The sequence below is a fragment of the Pteropus medius genome, unplaced genomic scaffold (genome assembly GCF_902729225.1).
Source record: "Pteropus medius unplaced genomic scaffold, Ma_sr-lr_union100, whole genome shotgun sequence".
In the NCBI taxonomy this organism is placed as follows: domain Eukaryota; kingdom Metazoa; phylum Chordata; class Mammalia; order Chiroptera; family Pteropodidae; genus Pteropus; species Pteropus medius.
Genome location: NW_024340692.1, coordinates 722,832 through 743,315, shown reverse-complemented (window position 1 = coordinate 743,315; position 20,484 = coordinate 722,832). Strand labels below are relative to the sequence as shown.

Here is a 20,484-nt window from a genome sequence, read left to right as displayed (position 1 = left end):
CTTCTTACTGATGCCCTAAGCACAAGCTTAGCTGACCTACTGAGTAATCAAACACTAGGCATGGAGTTTCTTTAAATGGTATGCTCCAACGACAAAAGTATAGGCTTAAGAATCTCAAATTCTATTGCTTGCTAGTATATCTTTTTGGGAAGATTGCTTAAGCATTAGTTTCCTCACAGAGTGAGGGCACTGAACCATTCGTAGAAATGATCATGTTAAATAGATAAAGTAAAAATTCCTAGCTCACTGCTGTTATAACAGTAGCTAATCAACATTTGTTGCTGCTATTATTTATAAGAGATCTCAAACTCCTCTATTGCCCCAAACAAGATATATCTTTACTACCAAAACAATGGGCCAACCAAGGTTTGAATGTAATTTTCAACATTAATAGGCTATGCAAAATCATTTTATAATGGATTTTCTATGGAGGATTATTTTTGTCTAAGACAAGTAAGAAAACCCACATGATTACAACTCCTAGAAGTTAAGTCCTTCAAAAGAGAACACCTGTCAAGGTAGGTCACTGGAGAAGGCTTGTAAAATCTGGCTTTGTTCCTTACACTGGAAGCAGACTTCCTCCTTAGGCAATCAGAAGACAGAAGTTCCATCTCTCCTAATAAGCAACTATATTTATGAACAGAATTTCAACTTCAAAACAATCAAATAAAGAAAAAAGGGGAGGATAATATATACCTTTCATCAGGGGAAAGGGGAGAGTAAGTACAGTATAACAAGTTAAATTATTTTAGCACATTGCTACATTTTTTCCACAAAATTTATACCTCGTTCAGAAAAAGAAAACATAAAGCCTTCAATAAAGATTATCTTTTCTTTGCACAAAAATCCAGAAAGACTGTCAAGGATGAGTGCCACCCAAAGAAGAAAACACAAATATAATATACCTTATTTACTTTCCTGTTCAATTTTCATTAGTGACTGAAGTACTAGGTTCTAGTCAGTTTAGTACTTCCTTTATTAAAAAATAATAATCATTGACACTTTTTTTGGCATAGCACAAAAAAGTCATTTTAAAGATTGATAGATGTTAACTAAACACTGTGACAATCATTTCACAATATATATATGTATCAAATCATTATGTTATACATCTTAAACTAATATGTTATATGACATTATCTCAATAAAACTGAAAAGACTACTTCACTTAGTTTCTCCTATAAGAAACTAAAGAATATCCAACTCAACTTTAAAATATACTTTTAATTTTAAAGAAAAATGACATATAACATCCATTCTGAATAATTATGAGAAATGTTCTTCATCATATGAATGCGCTCTATCTACCAACTCCCATTAATAGGTAATATATTGTAAGAGGTAGGTCAATAAAGGTAAGGTCAAAGTTAAGCAAAGAAATAAGTATTGAAAAGTTAAAAAATAACACTTAAGTGAACCTAAAAGATCGATGCAAGAGTGAATTGTCAAAAGGCAGAAACGAGAACTTTTATTTTCATTTGGTTTTACATTAATAATTACTTCACAATAAACATGCTAAAAGTAAAAACTTTATTACATAGAAAGGTATATGAAAATAAGATTGGACAAATATCTGTCAATAACTCAACCTCTTAAGGTATCTTTGTGTAGCTATTTCATATTCTTTATTTTATTTGCTCAACCATGAGAAAGCCAAGTGCTATGGACTGAATTGCATCCCCCCACTACCCAAATTCATATGTTGATGTCCTAACTTCCATGTGACAGTATCTGGAGACAGGGCCTTTGAAAGATAAGTAGGTTTAGATGAGGTCATGAGGGTGCGCCCTTCATGATGGGATTAGTGCCCTTATTTAGAAAATAAACCAGAGCTTGCTCCTTCCTTAGCCCCACCCATGTAAAGTCAAGATGAGAAGGCAGCCAGCTACAAGCCAAAAAGAATCCTCACAGAGGAACTGAATCAGCCAGCACCTTGATCTTGGACTTCCCAATCTTCAGAACTGTAATAAATTCCTGTTGGTTAAGCCACCCAGTCTTCAGTATTTTGTTATAGCAGCCCAAGCAAACTAAGACAACAGGATATATTTTTTAATCTCCATTTTACTGATAGTGAAACTGAAGCACAATAATATTAAGTGACTAGTGGGTAATATTTAGGTGGATTAGAACCAGGTTTTCTAATTTCTAATCTAGTGTTCTTCCTACCACACCTATTAACTTTGAAAAAGTGCAATTAATTCAAAGCAGTGTTCTGAATACACTAACACTCATTCATAACACTAATGTCAGGGAACAAAGTTTTCTATGTCACTGTGAAAGATCTACTGAATATCCCACCGTCCATAGGGATGTGTTGTGATTGGCATCCAAAGCAAATGAGTGGTGAAAACAAAACACTTCATTCCTGGGTCTGAATGTGTCTGTATCAATTGCTTCTAACATTTGTTCAATCAATACTACCACAGATCCTGGCTTCTCGCCTCACTAGTTCAATAGTTTTGTTTAAAAAAGCAAGGAAGTTTCTCCTCTGAATTGTCCTAATCCTCTTGACATTGGCACTGATCAAAAGCACTGACAAGCCCATTCGGCAACACACTACAATCATTTATTTTATTTACCTTCAAAAGCTATCTATTCTCTTTTCCCAAATCTTCTCTACAATTCCTATAATCTCCAGGAACAAAACACAGGTTTAATGCTTTAAATAATCTGCCAACAGTTCTTTCTTTGAAAACAAGGTGAAATTGGGGAAAAGACACTAGACCAGGAAACTGGAGCCTTTAATTATTGCTGGTCAGTTACTTAAGTCTGTGACCACAGGGAAGACACTAGATCTCTCTTTGGCAAACTCTCTCCATTTGTTAAGTATTATGACGACTTGAGTAAACTTGACGTTAAATTAGAATTGCTTTTAGCCTCTTGAGCCCTTATATTATCAAAAGGTATTTTTATGCCCAGTATTTTCTGGTAAAAGAGCAAGATCTTAAGTATTTCCTTTCTCTGCTGTTAGCAAAACAATATGTTATGCTCAAAATACTGTTATATTTTCAACTAACAGACAAAATCATCCTAGATAACAAAATAATTGGTTTTATTTTGAGGTGTCTGTTTTCACAATTGCATTTGTTTTCTTCATTATTGTTGCCATCTTCGCTATTATTATTAAATGCTGTCATCATTTGTACCCATCACTCCTGGTCTGAGAACACAAAATCCTATTAGGAAATGAAATGGCCTTGGGGAACAGGGGTCTATAAATCTTTCCATAAGACCCTCTTCCACACTTAGGGCTGGCTATAATTTTCTTTTAGCTTCCTCTCTTTTAAACAGAAGAGCCTCAAGTCTTTTATCTCTCATCACCAGTTGTACTTTGATGGCTGCTACTGACTACTGTGGCCAGATCATGTGATCTTTCAAAAAATCCAGTTGTTGCAAGATGGTGTATGTGCCAGACGTATCCTAAAAATCACTCGCTCGTTAAGAGCTTTAAGAATGAGAAACCATGTGGAAACAGACCATTTACTGTTGCACTACCTATAAGCATGTTACTATTCTTTGAGCAAAGACTGTGCATAGAAGTTGAGTTTCACAATTGGCCATTAAATCTACCACTTAGTTGTAATACCAGATGTATCTTTTAACTAGACTTTTTTTCTCTTTTGTGTTTTGAGGCTGGAGGGTAGAAAAAGAAAAAAGTTAAAAGTGCGAAGGTTTCGAGCTGCAATCCTTCACAAAAGAGAAATACGAAGGAAAAAAAGTGTCCTGATAGAATTGCCCCATAATTAACTGTTATTGAAGCTGACCAATGAACATCAAAAACCCATTGCTCATCAGTTAACAATAAGATATTGAAACTATTGTCAGAACAACTATTCAGTTACTCATGAAATAACCCACCTGTACAGAGGACAAGAAGCTTGAAATAATGGAATATTATTGTATTCTCTCTCTATATAAAAGCAGTGTTGAAAAGTCCTAAAAGGTATATGTGGTTCTCAGTTTTCGATTATAAAATTTAAAATATTAAAATAAATAGAATGAATTCAGGGTATCATAAAGGTGATAGTTAACTGAAATGAACTAAAACACATATACACCTCAAGAGATCATCTTTATAAGACATATAACTGCATTTCCTTATTAACATTAGAACCTATTTTTTAAAAAAATGGCTTACTTTAAAATGATGATAGAGCATTTGATTGATACCAATAGAATCTTTATAGACTTCATAAACGTCAAGAAGTTTTATTAATTTTAATCTTTGGACTATCTTAGAGAATTTTCCCCATTAAATGTGAAGCTTAGATTTACTATCATAGCAAAGCATCAAGAATTCATTTATTTGCTAAGATCTTATTTTTATGCTATTTTCACTTCCAAAATAACCAAAATTCACTGGGAAAAAAGTGTTGTTTAAAACTGTCCAATCATCACCAGGTCAAACATATAACACTTCTCGTTATCAGTCTATACAATAAAAATTGTCGATAGTTGCAAGGATTATTTCTTTACAAGCCTTGTATCTTCCTAATTAGAATAATAGTACATTTTCTATTAATAGTACATTTCTAATAGTAACACACTGGAGCCCCTTCTTCTAGATCAGGGCTCTTCAAAGTTCCTTAGGTGTGGGTATGCACAAATGTGTGCACATCGATGTATAGAAGATAACCCATAGGGGTAAAAGAAAATAATAGAACCTTCAATCACATTTATTTTCTGTCTTTTCCTTTAAATGTTCCAATATTTGTGCTTTCTTGTTCATAATATGTTAGTATGGCCATTACTACAATTTGGAAAGATACATATATTAGGGATACATGTTTCCTAAGAGAGATGAGTTTTAATTCCAACTCTACAGACAATTATTAGTTTTAGTTTTATAATTTACTGGCCTAAATCTTAATTATGTCACATAGATTTCAAATTCTGGAATGATATGGGCTAAATACACAAGGTATTTAGTATCATCATAACTTATTGAGGCTATCCAGATTTTTGTATTTTTATATGTTATGCTCAAAATTGACTTAGAGGCTAAAATTTTAATTTTTAAGTTAAATAGAAATACTATAATAGAGATCCTTATTAGAGATCACACAAATTTATTTAAAATATTTTAAAGTACATGTTAAAATGAAAACCCAACACAAAATACTTTATATGATCTGCTCCCCCACCCAGAATTTAAAATTGTCTTTATTGTGGCTCTCTTTGAGACACCAATTTTATAGTGTTTGCTAAAAATTACACAATATTAAGTGGAACTGAAATTTTTATAAACAGTTTAACATCTAAATATGCTATACTTATATTTACTTCTATTTAAAATGTCAAGTACTAACAAAAAGTTTATAAAAAATAAAACTTTTAAAGAAATCCCTCTAATGTTAATGAAAATAAACAGAAATAGCAAAAAACACAGCACATTTAAGAGGCTGTGCTCACGTGAAAACATTAGGAGGTGGATTTTTTGTTTTGTTTTCAATGTACCCCTTTTAAAAATGTGGTATTTCGAAACAACTCACTCCCTATTAGTAATCTTAAATTCTTGTCAAGAATAGGAGGAATGCTACTGCTTATAAGGCTCTAAAGGAACCTACATTTCCATGCACACATCTTATATAAGCCTAACAGTTGCTTTTCTTCATAAATCAATCTATTGTTGCACTTCATAATGAGAAGGCAGATTTACTGCCTTTTACCGCCTTTTCTCACCATCAGAAAGATGCCTATTTGGGTAATAGAACGTTTCTCTTCTTCAAGGGTGTTTGGGATTAGAGAGGCAGGGGCAAGAACCTTTAACATCTGCTCCCTTCAAGAGAATGACACCTCTAGTTCTCACAGCGAGGATGTTGAAAAGCAAATACTCATAAGTTGATAAAATTCTCTAATTTGAAGAAGCGCAACGCTTATATACTAAAAACACATCTCTAAAACACACATTTGGGATTTGAAGGTTATACTGTAAAACTGTAGAACATATCATTTTGATTGCTAACACTGTAATTTAAATGCCATAAAATCATCATCATCGTTAGAACAATAGGAGTTTAGAATAAAGGCCTTTGATTCCATCATCTTGGATTTTCTCTAACCCTGGAAACAAATTTAAAGTACAGGCTGGTAAGACTTTAATCATCTGTTATCTCAATACTGTGCTGTAATAACAAAATAGCTTGTAATGTAGACTTACATTCTTCTGTTTTTATTTACTTAATTTATTTTTCCCTTAGGGAGAAATATTTAAAAATTGTGAACTGCAGACTTTAAAAATAAGAGAGAGGCACTTGTCAGCATCTAATTCCTAACCATCTGCCTTTTAAAAATACACACACACATACTCACCCACTCACTTTAGTTAGGCTAAACATTCTCAGCAAGTAAGTAGATCTTGATGGATCTAAACAGAAGTTTCAGTAATCATGGTTCTACTTTTGGAAACACAGCTATCTTTAAACAGGCCTCATGATTCCTACTAGCAAATGCAATCAACCATAAATTAACACCAAATAGACATCATCCAAAACGAAATCAGTAAATAAAGTAGGTCAGGTATTGGATTCAAGAAGAATCACTGTTTTTGAAGAAAACGAAATTATGTCTTCTGTCCATGAATATGGAGTACTGCCTAGTGAATGAACCCTTCTTGTTACTTTGGGCTATCTTTTGTCATTTAAGCAATGCTTTCTGACAGTTTTACAGGCTGTTATCCCAAGGACTTCAGTATTTATGGCCTTTATTCACTTGGGCTTTCTGCTCTTATCCACTGGTTACTAATCACTAGATAGATTTTTTTTATGGGGCTGAAATTAGCTCAAAGGGTGTCCTTCGACAATGGCAGCTCAGGACAGCACTGGCTAAAGGTCTTCTCCTCAGTCTCTTCCTTGCTCTCCTCAATTTTCTCTTCCTTACAGACAAGTTAATAAGGGTTCAGATCCACGCTGTTCAATTAGAGCAACGGCACAAATGATTTACGGCATTCTTAGAGGACAGTTTGGAACTGTTTCTGAATTGATCTTCAGAAACTCACTCAATTTCAATATTTCAATAATGATTTAATGGCCTAAACTTTTTTTTAATCTTCATGAAATGAGAGAATTTTCTACTCATAGAATCATTATTTAGGAAAAGCTCAATTCTACCTTACTATACACACACGTAAATGTTTCAAATATACACACTATATTTAAAATTTTTGGAACATTTATAATATGGAACTCAGATTTCTTTCTACATAGCAAAGGTTACTTATTACCTTTTTAGCCACTACATTTAAAAGACAATGTGCTGAAAAGCAAAGCGAAAACAGACCTCTTCCACTTAATTGCATTCGACTTAAATATCTCGTAAGAGATTGGTTTTTATCTCATGAACAATCTGAAATGTGTAATAGATCACATCCTCTTTACCAGTTGGCTGCTAAAAACCTGAAAGTCAAATTAGTCTGGAAAGTGGTGTTTCCTCATAAACTGAAAATCTGAAAAAAACTAGAAATATTGACGTTATTAGTCTCATAATTTTCCTGATGAACTGAGCAAATCACACAATTCCCCGAATGTGGGCTGAGCAACGAGGAAGGGGTGAAGGAAGGGGCGGGTGAGGTGGGCAAGGGGGAGATGAGCTTTGAAGGAGCACGAAGGCCTCACTTATTGCTATAGAACAGAATTTACTAAATGTGACTCTTCCTGGAATGAAAAGGATTTATTATGATCGGCTTCTGTTTTCTCTGAAATTATGCTGGAATGAAAATATTTGAAAAGGAAATGTTCAAAAAAAAGTTTCTTAAGCCTTTACATATTTCCATGTCTGGGTAAAAACAATATGTTCTACCTCATGAGAAAAACAATTTTAATTTATCGAGATGAGTATTTAAATAAAATCACTTTGCCTATTTATATGTAACATTAACTATTTCAACATCAAGTGATTGCCTTTAATTTATAAACACCCATTTGATAAATTCTCCCTGAATATAGTTCCAGGAAAATTTATTTCTGCCAATGAATGTGCATGCTTTGATATTCCAAATATAAAGCAAGGTAACTCTCATATTTCTCTAGGAAAAAAGTTGTAGACCTTTTTGCTCATCTGTAAAATTTGCCTAATTCTGAATGAATGCTGTGTTCTTTAAATTTTGTTACTACTTATCGTAGTTTATGTTTGTTACATATGTTAATCTATAAGCCAAATTCTATTCAAACAGGCTACAGTATAACTTAAACACTAAATATATGTAACTGTAAGAATTTATATAGTAATAAATTTTTTAAAAAACAAGATAGGCTCTCTAGGATTATCAAAAAATATTAAGGAAACAATATTTTAATGTGCAATTAAGTGGTAATTAATTTTTTAGCCCATTCTCTGGTGGTTAGATGACAAGGGGTGTTCTGTTATTTTTTAGTAAGTTAAATTTTACACTGTTTGCTTTTACATCTAAAAATATGTGGATGGAAAAAGAAAAATATTTTGGATATATGACTTTTCAAAATATGATAAGCTATGTAATTATGACAAAAATGGAAGAAGAGTGTTAGCCTTTGCTGAATGAAAAGATTTACTTCAAATTAGTAAGATATTTAGAAGTCTAATCCCTGGTTTCTCTTAGAAAATAAAAGGAAGACTATAATATTACAATCATGAATAGAAAAAGCTTCAATTTCTTTCAATGTATTTCAATAATTCCCAGGTGATAGAATATATCTAAATACTTTGAAGTCAGAAAAAAATGGTATCTTTTTCATTTCCACCTTAAATGACTCTAGGAGGAAAATGTATATCAGGACTCCATTATACAATAAGGCATTATAAAATCATACCTCCTCTTTTATAAACATTTTCTACTTCTTATTAATTAAAGCATGTTATATGCAAACTAATGATCTAAAATTGATAAGGTTTCCCTGAGTTCTTCTATACCTTGAAACGCTCTGTGTCTTTTATTCATCTCATCACCCTCACCTCCCCACCTTTCATTACCTTGTATAACATCTTAGAAGCTATCTTTTCTATGAAGTTATTTTTCTTGGTAAATAAACTTTACATACAGCTGGCTGTTAAAAATCAGAAATACATCAAGCAAAGAAATCCTTCTCACCTTATTTAAAAGAAAACAGAGTAGGCCTCAGGAAAACAGAAGTGCCCCAAAGTTCACGTTTGTTGGCAAGGAGTTGAGAGCTGTTAAGAATGATCCTCTTGAAAAGAAAGAAGTCTCCTTAGGCACCCACATGTATATTTAGATTAGATTGGCAGTTTAAATGACAGCAAACACATGGTCATGACTTCCCAATTGCTCATTCATCCAACACACACACACAAGCTAATGAGAAGCAAACATCCACTCCAAACTGTTTTAGAAACTAGCTTCTTCCATCTGATACTACCGTATGTGTGGTAAGCATACATTCTGCTAGAGAGATCAGATGTCAAACACTTGACTATTGCTCCCAGTATACCCAGATTTTGAATCACACTGCTTTACTATCCCACAACATTTCCCTAAAGTCAGTTGAGTAAACTCCCTGCTCTAGCCTGCAGTTTTATGAATCACGTAGTAAAGAAATGATCACGTAGAGGTTCCAGGATCAGTTTATCTTATGAGTATTTTAACTCTAAGACCTGGTCATCCTATTGGTACTACCAGTAATAGCACACACTCCTATTCCATAAACAGGGCAAAGTCACTACAGAGGATCACATTTTCTTGTGCAAATAAAGAGTGGTAGAGTTAAAAGATAGAGATACCAAACATAAACTTTAAGCTTCTAATCATTACTGGGGCTCCAGGAACATTTTCCAGTAAACAAGAAAACAAAGAGGGCACTATTTGGAGACAGCTATGAACTATACCTACAACACTGCTATGTTGTATATGTGTTTATATGTACATATGTGTTGTATATATGCACATATAATGAGTTTCATATATAGTAAGATGTGTTAGTGAGATGCAGAAAGCCAAATGCTCTATAATAGAGAAATAGGTTATAAAAATGGCAAAAAGTTTAAAATAATATAACTATATTTTACTTTTGGCATGAATTTAGCATTCAAATCTAAATGTCAAATACTTTGAAAACTCAAGATTAATATGAGGGTAAAGGTAGAAATAATGGAATAATAAAATGATTCGGGCTCTCGGGTTTTGGAAATATCAGACCTGGTTTGAATCCCAATTCTGCTGCTTTCTGGCTATGTGACCTTAGCCAAGTATCTCTCCGGGCCTTAGTTTCTTCATCTCTCAAGTGGGAAAATGAAATTAGTAACAGTAATAATTCATATAATTACTATGAGAATTAGACAATGCAAAGCATTTAGGACAGAGCATGGAATAAATGATGAATAAATAATTAGCTACTATTATCATCAATAGGAATAACTGTGAAATTGATATAAGAAAAGTCAGGTCTGAGTCCATTTGGCTTGTTCATCCTCTCTTCCTATGATAGTCTTCCCTAAAATATATCCAACACTTCAAGAAATAAGGCCACCTTTAGATGAATTCAAAATTTATTTTCCCTCAAACTTCTCTTGGAGCAGGGAGCTGAAAAAATGCCTTGCTCGATGCCTGATATATAAGAAAAAACTTCTATACAAACAGAATACACAAAGAGTAAAAAGTGATGGTCAATCTAAGTACAAATCATTTACAGGCAAAAATTGCCTGGTCGGGTAATAAAGAATTCACAGAAAAAAAGAAAGTGAAAACTCACGTAGGGCATCCCACTCACTGAGACACAGAAGCTTTTCCTCCTACAGAAAAATGTAGGCCCCAAGAGTCTCAAGAAAAAGAACCACTTCAAAATACTAAAACCATGATATTGTTCTTGACATTTCAGCTCAGTTTTACAGACATATATACTTCTGTCATATGTTAACTTGTCTTAGTAGTAAAAAGACAAAAAACAGATGGATTCTGATGCTTAATGGCAGAAATATTTGTCCTGTGGTTTTTGCTACTTTATAAAAGTATTACAAAGGAATTCAGAAGTGGAGTAAAACCTCAAACTTAATTGAAACTCCTTTATGTTGTCTGACAAATTAAGATTGTAAGTAGCCTTTATTATAAAACATCTGCTCATGTGGTATCATCAATGTCAAATTATTTCCCCTTTTTTCCTTAAAAACCACAATCACTACATACAGTTCCTGCACTCGTAGTTTTTTATATACAGTTTTTTTATACACTTAAAATTGTCAATAGATTCTGCAACTTCAAGTGAAATGACATATAATGAAACCAATTTTACCATAGGCTAATTGCTATAAACAAGAGTTAAGTTCTTACAATATTTCATTAACATTACAACAAAATAATGTTGAACAATATACTTATTGGAGGACCTGCTGTATACTGAAGAAAGGAAATTTGATGAATTTGAGAAATAAGATTATTTCCAATGCTAATGCTATCCAAAAAATTTGTTTTTACTGTTTGTCTCTACTTGTCATTAAAATTTAATACAACCTAACACAATTATCATCAATCAGATGCAGGTGTTGGATAATTATATTTGTATCAACACTACAGGCAAATTAAGATTTCTTCCCATGTGATAGTTATGATAAATATCAATTCCTTGGTTTACTGAATCCTGAAGATCAAAAGGCCCTGCATATGGCACTAATAAATCAAATAGAGTCATCAAATCTCCGGTCTGTTTTCTTTGGCTAAAACTGCAAAGTTTTACTCACAGAGCCTTATCTACTCCTAAAAATTCTCTGCCAAACCAAATTTAGCTCACCAATGGGACAGAAAATACAGCACGCCCCAGCTGCGCCCTCCTGGGGCTTTTGAAGTTCAGGGATACTGTTGTGTGGTGGTCTAAAGTATCTGGTCTTTTCCTCTCCCTTGCTTTTTTGGAACTCATTATCAACTGAAAATTCGTCTGGAAAGTAAAAGGTTATCCCTAGATTCAGACTGGAAAGTTACAAAATACTTTTATTTATTAATGAAACCTACCATGAATAAAGGTACTAAATAAAAATCTCTAAGTTATTAACACATACACACCAAATTTTTTTTTTTAAATCTCACAAGATTTTTCCTCTACATAAATATCAATAATAATTCAATGTTAGGAATTCTACTAAGGTATTTTTATAGTCTAGTCACATCCTGATAAAATGACCCTAAACTTTGTGTGATGGCAGTTATTTGGATGAGAAGGGGCTTGTAAAAGATAATATAAGCAGGATGAAAGCCCAGGAAAAATTCTATCTTTCCGTTGGTTTCTCTAAAAAGGATATTCTGAAGGATAAACTATTCTGTTCTATGATATTTTCAATCTTGAAGGAAATGTACAAAGGAGTAATGGGATCATGTGTTTTATACTTTTTTTCTTTATAAAACTATTCTGTACTTTTCAAAATTTTTACATAATTATGTTGGAAATATATAAACAAAAATAACAAAATATATTTACTTGGCTCAATTGAGACCACCCTAAAGTAGTAAGAAATATCCCTCTTTGTGTCCAAAAAGAATTCAAAAAGGTTTAATAATCTGCCCTAATAAGCTGAAATCTCAGCTAAAAATTTTTGCTCAATGTCTAGTTTCTCATCCTTGGCACTGTTGAAATTTTGGACTGGAAATTTTTCTATGCATTGTAAGATATCTGTCAGCATCTCTAGCTTCTATCCGGGTACTAGATGCTAGTTAGCAACCCCCATACATAAACATGCCCAGGTCATGACAATTAAAAATGTCTCCAGATATTGCCAAATATCCAGGGGGCAGATGGAGCCTAGGAAAAAATTACCCCATGTTGAGAACCACTACTCTAGGCTAATTATTTTCTTTAAAAGTTACTTGTAGGAGTTTCATATAATTGTGTACCACTAATTGGCACAGTATTTCATTTTAATAAAGTTCTAATTCTGAGACCACCATGAAATGACACTTTTGGTCTGATAAGATGCATTTCAACGGTCTCTCTCTGGTATTGATGAAGATGCATTTTAGAGGGCACCAGAATCTCTGACTTCTGAGACATTTGCATCCAACCTATTCCTTTAATGATCTGGTCTGTACCCCACTTTAGTTCTGGCAGGATACTACTGTAGTCCCTTAGATTCGAACCAATTGCTACTTTCACTTGGCACTGCCATTTATGTATTTCATATACAGAACAAGTACAGATGTGTGTCATTTGGTGAACAGAATCCAAAAAGCACCACACGAAGACACATACTTTACATAATGTTATCTGAAATGAGAAAGTTTGCAGTTAGAATAAGAATGGGGAGAAGGATCATTCAAATGCCCCTCTGGTCAGCAGTCTAAGCTTACTCCCTCAGAAGCCCATAAACTCAAAGTCTGATAAGTTAGCCTCTGAAATTTGTGTGGTTTTCTTCTTAGCTTTGCTAAAGAAAGACCAAGAGTTTGTCTGATTCCTGTCATCAAGATTTGTTTAGAAGCTCAATCGCTGGAGTAATGAACCCTGCAGGAGTGGATAAAGCCTATTAATAGAAGCTTTCAGCTGCCACAGACATCACTGGAGATGACAGACCCCATTCCACGGATGCCCCAAGCTCTATTCTAAAGATGTGTTGGAATGATATAGCTAAGGGAATATATGACCACATCAAATATTCCAGACCTTAAGAGAAGTCCCAGTAAGAAATGCCAACTGCCTTTTATGGCTATTAATGTTGGCCACTCTGCTTCTATGGTGACAGCCATGATATCTTCTGGAAATATATAAAATTCCAAACTTTTCTAAACTGAACCTAGATAATGAATTATAGGCCGACTAGTGCTGTTTTATCCTGGTATCCATTACTTTATCATACAAATTCTGCTTCTAATGGTCTTAATATATCAAGATGCCTTTTAGATGCTTTTCATCACTTCATTCTACTATTCTATTTTTTGCTTTGTGTATGAGTTATCTGACTACTTGTATTAACCACTTTCCCTACAACCCCTAGATGAAAATGAGGATGAAGACAAAAAGTACAATTACTTTAGACTTTCTGCAGTATGAGTTAACAACCTTTTACTGTAAAGATCTCAATAGTAAAAGTTTTGAACTTCATAAGCTGTACAGTCTCTGTCAGAGCTACTCAGTTTTGACTTTGTAGTGTGAAAGTAGCCACAGACAATATGTAAACAAATGGGCATGGCTGTGTTTCAATAAAATGTTATTTACAAAAATCAACAGAATACCAGAGTTGGTCCAAGGGTTATAGTTTGCTAATCCCTACCCAATCGGCACTTACACAACTTCATGCTTATAATGGTTAAACCGAATTTCTCTGATTTGATTTACCATATTATTTTTCTTAGTCTATTTCTGTTTATGCACACAACATACTTAGTATTTTTGCAAAAAATCCCACAAAAAAACAAAAAACAAAACAAAAAACAAAAAAAACTAAATGACCTCATTCACTGGCTATGTGCTTTTCAGCTCCTTTAAGTCACTCTGTCCTATGGCAACTAAACAGTTTTATCCCATGAAAGAGCAATATTCTGCCCTTGATGTCCAAGTTTGTCAGTTACTAGGGAAGACATAAGTGTGATATATTATTCAAGAGTGAATTTACATGCCAATTATATTTGTGAATGTGTACAAACAAAAGTCTCATCAATAAAATAAATTACTCTTTAGCTGATAAACAGCTAGCTCCCCTGACACAGCAACATTTTGGAAAAGGTAGTTGGGAAAAAGTTAACAAACTTAGAATTCCAAAGCCACTGCAAATCCCTACAGGAAGGCTATCTAAAGGTCATTCATTTAGAAAAAGCAAGTCAGTAATTGTTTCAAAAGTCCAAGTATTTAAAATAGTTAAGTTTTACATATATGTACACATATATAATCATGTTACATTTTGAAAACAAAAATACAGGACCCTACATACTTAATGCACATAAACATGACTAAAAGAACAAAAATAACAAAATAGAAAACCCAAGAGTAAATTAGGCAAAGACTTGGACAGAGATAATAAACTACATGAAACTCATGAACATAGAATGTAAGAAGCCATACACAAACAGCTACATAATATACGATGCCATTTGTATAAAATTTAAAGACAGGCAAAGCCAATATATGTTCAGAGTAGCGGTTACCTCTGGGAATAAGAGATAGTGTCTGGAAGAGAGTGATGGGAGGTTCTAGGATATTAAAAAAGTTCTGTATCTTTTTTTTTTTGGTGTTATTAAGGTATAATCGACAAATAAAATTGTAAGCTATTCAAAGTGTATGTTGTGATGACACAATATACATACATGTTTGTACATATATGTATGATGAAAATCCTCCCATACCATTTCTCATTTTTATTCTAATGTATCATTGTAACGGCTGCCTAATTTATATAACTATTGTGTTTAACTCAACAATTACATGTTGGATAAAGGTTTTCTAGATGTCAGACACTGTACTGTATTCTGGGGATACACAGTGAGCAGGATAGATTTAAAAATGAAAGAAAAGAAATAGGTAGAAAATCTGAATGGACACTTCACCAAAGAAGATACACAGATGGCAAATAAGCATATGACAAGATGCTCAACATCTTTGACATCAGAGCGTTTCAAGTTAAAACAAATGAACATATTAAAACAATAGATACCACTGTACACCTATTAGAATGGCTGAAAAAAATTTAAAACTGACAATACTAAATGCTGATGAGGATGTGGAACAACAGGAAATCTCATTCCTCGATGGTGGAAATGCAAAATGATAAGGCCACTTTGGAAGACAGTTTGGTAGTTTCTTAAAGCTAAATACAATCTCATCATACAATCTAGCAATCATACTCCTAGGTATTTACCCAATTGATTTGAAAAATTATGTCTATACAAAACCTACAAATGAATATTTATAGGAACTTTATTCATCATCATATAAACCAGAAGCAATCAAAATGTCCTTCAGTAGACGTACTGATAAATAAACTATGGTATATCTATACAAGAGAATATTATTCAAGAATAAAAAGAAATGAGTTATCAAGCCACAAAACACATGAAGAAACCTTGATGCATGATGCTAAGTGAAGGAACCCAGTCTAAAAAGACTACACACTATATGATTCCAATTACATGGCATTCTGGAAAAATAAAATCAGTAAGTTTTAGATATCTGTAAGTTCAATTTCTATAAAGAGAAATACAAGACTGGCTCATGGTGGCAGGGTGTATGGGTAATGACACAATTGCCCCAAATAATATCTAACCAAATAAAGTAAACATGTGTGCTTTAAGTTCAAATTGACATTTATGAAAATCAATATTTTGATTATCACCTAGATGAAATTTCCTATACTATAATCTTTAACCAAATTGAGTCTTGTGTAAACTTCAAAACAAAAAGGTAGATCAAATACTGGATAAGTCAGAAAATTTATATTTGATTGCTTCTTTTAAATACTTATTCTAATAAGCAATAAAACAACAGTAAGCTAAAAAATAAAATCAAAGTTTGGTGAATAAAATGGTAGAATTTGTCTTTTATTTTAAGAAAAATGATTCTCTATATAGAAAACCTAAAAGACTCCACCAAAAAACTATTAGGAACAATAATCAAATACAGTAAAGTTAAAGGATATAAAATCAATGTACGAAAATCCATTGTGTTCCTATATACCAACAATGAAATTTTAGAAAAAGAAATTAAAAAAAAACAATTCCTTTTGCAACTGCAACAAAAAATAAATAAAATACCTGGGAATAAACTTAACAAAGCATGTAAGGGACCTATACATTGAAAAGTACTAAACATCATTAAAAGAAATTGAAGAAGACACAAAGAAATGTAAAGATATTCCATGTTCATGGATTAGAAAAGTCAACATAGTTAAAATGGCCAAATGACCCAAAGCAATATATAGATTTAATGCAATCCTCATCAAAATCCCAATGTCATTTTTTAAAGAAAGAGATCAAAAAATCATCAGATTTGTATGAAATCACAAAAGACCCCAAATAGCCAAAGAAATCCTGAGAAAAAAGACAAGTCCAGAGGTATCACACTGCCTTACTTTATACTACAAAGTGACAATAATCAAAACAGTATGGTATTGGTAGAAAAACAGACACACAGACCAATGGAACAGAATTGAGAGTCAGAAGTAAACCCACATTTGTATGGGCAAATAATTTTTGACAAAGGAGCCAAAAATGTATAATGGGAAAAAGAAATCCCCTTTAATAAATAGTGCTGGGAAAACTGAAAGGCCACATGCAAAAGAATGAAGCCGGACTGCTTTCTGTCACTATACACCAAAATTAACTCATAATGGATCAAAGACCAAAATATAACCTGCAACAATAAATTGCATAGAAGAAAACATAGGTGCTAAACTCATGGACCTTGGTTTTAGAGAAGATTTTATATATTTGACCTCAAAGGCAAGAGAAGTAAAAGCAAAAATAAATGAATGGGACTATATCAAACTAAAAAGCTTCTGCACAGCAAAAGAAACCATCAACAAGACAAGAGGCCACCAACCAAATGGGAGAAGATACTTGCAAACAATGATAGGGGGCTAATGTCCAAAATATACAAAGAATTCATACAACTCAACAACAAAATAATAAACAATTCAATTAAAAAATAAGCGGAGGACCTGAACAGACACTTCTCCCAAGAAGACATACAAACAGCCAACAGACATACGAAAAGATATACAACTTATCTAGCTATTAGACACATACAAATCAAAACCACAATGATAGACCGCCTTACACCTGTTAGAAAGGCTATCATCAACAGGACAAGAAATAAGAAGAGTTGGAGAGGTTGTGGAGAAAAAGGAACCCTCATACACTGCTGGTGGGAATGTAAACTGATACAGCTGCTATGCAAAACAGTATGCTGGCTTCTCAAAAAATTAAGAATAGAATTACCATTTGACCCAGTAATCTCTCTTCTGTGTTTCTACTCCCGAAATTTTAAAACATTTATCTATAAGGATTTATGCACCCCAGTGTTCACTGTAGAATTATTCACAGTGGCCAAGACATGGAAACAACCAAAGTGCCCTTTGATAGCTGATTGGATAAAGATGTGGCACACATATACCGTGGAATATTACTTAACCATGTGAAAAGATGAAATACTGCCATTTGCAACAACATGGATGGATCTTGAGATAATCATGCAAAGTGAAATAAGTTAGACAGATTAATTGAGAACCATATGATTTTACTTATATGTGGGATATAAAACTGAAAGCAACAAATGAACCAAACAAAATCTCAGACACAGTCAACAGTTTAGTGGTTACCAGAGGGAACGGGGGGAAGAGAGGAGGTAGATAAGGGTAAAGGGGTTCAAATATATGGTGATAGAAGGAAATTTAACTTTGAGTGGTGTACACATAATCCAATATACATATTATGTATTATTGCACTGTACACTTATTAATCAATGTCACCCCAATAAATTTAATAAAAAATGTTTTACCCCCAAAGAATCTCCCATTAAATAGCATTGATAATAAGGTATAAAAAACAAACTTCAAATTTTAAAAATTTCCATATTTTTCTAAATAGTTGTATAACTATACAAAAGTTATCCTCACCAGCAATAAAGATATGCATAAAAATATGTAATTTATTTACCTTGTGTTTTGTCCTGAGGATACCTAAATGACTGACTCAATGAGATATTCCCTTGGGGAGAAAAATTACCCATCTCCTTCAAATTCTGTCAAAATTCTCCAAACTTTCTCAAGATGCTCAGAGTTAAGAAAAATAAAAAAAAATTACACCAAGAATGTCAGGGACTCTGAATGCTGTTGTAGGGTCAGAAGGTAATGTTTCATCAATAGTTTATGTAAAACTAGTAGCACTATTCACAGTAGCCCAAAGTGAAAGCAATCCAAATCTCGAATGACTGATGAAGAGATAAACAAAATGTAGTATATCATTTCAATGGAATACTATTCAGCCATAAAAAGGAATGAAGTTCTAGTACCTGCTACAAAACAGATGAACCTTGAAAATATCATGCTAAGTGAAAGAAGTCAATCACAAAAAACCATGTATTATGTAATTCAATTGATATAAATTGTCCAGAATAGGCAAATTCATAGAGACGGCAGAAGATTAGTAGATGGCTAGGTCTGGGGAAGATGAGGGAACGGAAAGGTGATAACTAAAAGGTATGAGGTTTATTTTAAGGGCAACACAAATATTCTAAAATTGATTTTGGTAATGGTTGCACAACTCTGTGAATATACTAAAAACAGCTGAACTACAGTTTTTAAAATTTCTTTATATTTATTATTTATTACTATTTATGCCTACAGCACCTGGTCTTCCTAGGTGGTCTCCCATCCAAGTACTAACCAGGCCTGACCCTGCTTAGCTTCCAAGATCAGACATTGGAATTGTTCAGGGTGGCATGGCCGTAGACCATGGGCTGTGGCTCCACTGGGGTGTGAACCCAGGACCTTCTGCGTGTAAAGAAGAAGTGCTGACCACTACACTATGGAACTACATCTAAACTGTACAGTTTAATGGGTGAATTTTAAGTATGTGAATTATAAAAGTTGTTAGAGAACTATACTGTATATATACTGACAATTGTTCTTTTTTTCCTTTTCTTACTCTAGCCAGTCATTTGATTCAATTCTTATGTTTTTAAAGATTAAAATGGAATTAAGTAATGTATACTTTAGGACATTCAGCCCATCAGATTATTATGGAAGTTCCTAAAATAGAAATATTATGAGAACCGACCAAGAGAATTTGACGGTGAATTTGGCAGTAACCTTTCTAACAAATAACAGATAAAACTAGCCAAAGAAAATAGTAGTAGATTTGATAGTGTTACATTAAGGGGACATAAATTAATAAAACATGTTGAGATATTTGGAGGTAAAAGGTGGTAAGTTTAAAAAGAGAACTGAAAAGTAGGATATTAATTTTTCTCCAAGGTTATAAATATAGACAGGGCTTTGAAAACAAAACTTAAGACCTGGTTACACAGACCAGGATCTACTTACTAAAAAAAAAAAAGTAGTGTTAAAGTGAAATGAAAATTGGCATCTAAGTATTCAAAGAACAAAGTATTAATCTCACAACAATCATAAATTAATTCCATTGTATAATGCATACCAGCAAATTTTGTACCCACAAAATGTGCTTTTTATTGACTTGTTTTTATGTGTCTACTATATTTCCCCAGGGTCCTAACCCTGGAGAAACAGCGCTGGACAATCTAGATATAATTCTTGACCTAGAGGCTTTACAGTTTAGTTTGTAGTTTACTATTTAACTGCCTTTTGTTTCAATATTTCACACTTATGAAGAACTCTAACAAATTGGCTACCACTATTCAAACATTTAAAATCAAAGTTAAAAGTATGAATTAGCAGTCAAAGAAATAGTTTGCTTCCTATAATAGTAAGATATATTAGGTATTTCATAGGTTAAATTGAGGTATAACTTACAAGCACAGTAAAGTGCAAAAATCAGGATGTAGCGCTTGATTAATTTTTACATATGTATACACTCACGTAACTACTACCAGGTTGAGTTATGGATTAGTT

General features: G+C 33.0%; 1 protein-coding gene and 1 pseudogene across 2 annotated transcripts in view; both read right to left on the bottom strand.

Annotated features, from left to right (window-relative positions):
- The window catches only part of MLLT3 (MLLT3 super elongation complex subunit), a 235,663-nt gene that overhangs the window by 26,814 nt on the left and 188,365 nt on the right, over window positions 1–20,484 (bottom strand). The window lies entirely within an intron of this gene.
- On the bottom strand, window positions 19,231–19,346 carry LOC120594909 (uncharacterized; annotated as a pseudogene).